Genomic DNA, 2,203 nt, shown 5'->3' on the forward strand with positions numbered 1-2,203 from the left:
AATATATATATATAAATATATATATAAATATATATATAAATATATATACAAATATATATATATAAATATATATATATATAAATATATATATATAAATATATATATATAAATATATATACAAATATATATATAAATATATATATATAAATATATATATATATAAATATATATATATAAAAATGTAATTCTTGGTTCGTTCAAAGTGAATAAAACCATATTTCTACGTTACCAATTAAATTGAAATTTTCAGAAAATTTATCTGTAAAGTCAAGGAATGTTTCCATTTTGTTAAAATTAATTAAGACCGCAAATTATAAAAAATATATTAAATAAAATAAAAATATTTTTCATAACTGCGAGACTGCCCGCCATTTTATTTCCGGTAGAAATGAGCCTTTCACGTGCACCACACTTTGACGACTTTCGAATTCCAGCATTTAACTATCTATTTAATAGATGGGTAAAAAAAATTCCCTATTTTTTTAAATTATACATTTTTTTTTTTTTTGTACTTTAAACTTACAATTGAATAAAATAACATATCATAAAACTTTAATTAAACTTGGAAATACGATTTAAAAATAGTGCGGATCGGTAAATGCACTAGCACCATTTATTTACCTTATTTTTTTATTTTTAAAAGTTTTCCTGGCGAAGCCTACCTAAAATAAATTTGTCTAATTCTTAATTTCTTGTTATTGAAAAAAAAAAAGAAAAAAGAAAAAAATAAGCATCCCGGAATTTTGATAAAATTTTCCATTAAGGCCCGTCTCACGTTCGTATATAACAAAATACTTTTTTGGGTGGCCGTTGAGTTCCATAGCGACCAGCAGACTTAAAATAGCGCGGATCGGTAAGTGCACTAGCAACATTTGTTTATCTTAATTTTTTATTTTTAAAAGCTTTCCTGGCGAAGCCTACCTAAAATAAATTTTTCTAATTCTTAATTTCTTGTGTTATTGGAGAAAAAAAAAGAAGGTAAATATGAAGAATTACTCCACCCTCGAAAATTCCTTTAAAATTACCACTCTTATGAGGTTTTGTGGTCGCTGAAAACGAAAATAACGTTTATAATTAAGGCAAACGAGTAGTTTCCAGGATATGAAGAAATGTTAGTTTTAAAAAGTGGAGGATCACTTTTCCATAATAATTTAACGTAAAATGATTACCCAGTTTGTGGCCACGATTTGGGGGGGGGGCTTTCTTTCTACCCTTGGAAAATCCTTTAAAATTAACTGTTTAAATTAGTTGGAGGGGCGGGGGGTGGCGGCCGCGCACCCTCCACCTCCGCCCCTCCACCGCCTCCCACCAAATGTAAACCGAATTTTTGTAAAATATTAAACAGTTCTTGTGTTCGGTTAATGTCGGCACGTTACTTCTGTTAAAACAGTTAAACTGCATACGCACCTGTTAAAAAACTATACAAATTCTATAATTGAGTATCCCCCTCCAAAAAAAGAACGAAAAACAAACCGGCAATTCCCCCCCCCCTAAAATAAAAAATACCAGTGAGTGCATTTCTTCATATCTTGGAAACTACGTGTTTACTGGAATTTTAAAGGATTTTCCGAGGGTGGAAAGAAAGTCCTTCGCCCCCAAAAAAATTGTGGCCAGAAAGTGGGTGATCATTTTATGTTAAATTATGATAGAAAAGTGATCCCACACTTTTTTAGAACTAACATTTCTTCATAACTTGGAAACTATTCGTTTGCCATAGTTCTAAACGTTTTTTTTCGTTTTCAGCGACCCCGAAAACATTTAAGAGTGGTAATTTTAAAGGAATTTTCGAGGGTGGAGTAATTTTCATATTTAGCAACAAAAAAATAGCATCCCGGAATTTTGATAAAATTTTCCATTTTCTCACGTTCGTATATAACAAAATACATGGCGACCAGCAGACTTATCCGCTCATGTAAATTAAAAATGTTTGTAAGTGAGAAATTATGAATAAACGGTTTAGTTACTTTTTTTATACTTCATGAAAAGAGTTAAGCCAACGTAAGTACGTGAGAAACTATTAATAAATGTTTAGTAACCTTTTCCTTTTATTATTCTTAAGGAGTAAAACTTTTTTTTAATCATGAAAAGAGTTAAGCCAGCGTAAATGAATAAATGTTTGTACAGGTGACAAATTATCAATAAATGGTTTAGTTACTTTTTTATATTATTTATGAAAAGAGTTAAGCCAACGTAAGTAATGTTT

Source organism: Euprymna scolopes, chromosome 3, assembly GCF_053919585.1.
Source record: "Euprymna scolopes isolate OS-2025 chromosome 3, ASM5391958v1, whole genome shotgun sequence".
NCBI classification, from domain to species: Eukaryota; Metazoa; Mollusca; class Cephalopoda; order Sepiida; family Sepiolidae; genus Euprymna; species Euprymna scolopes.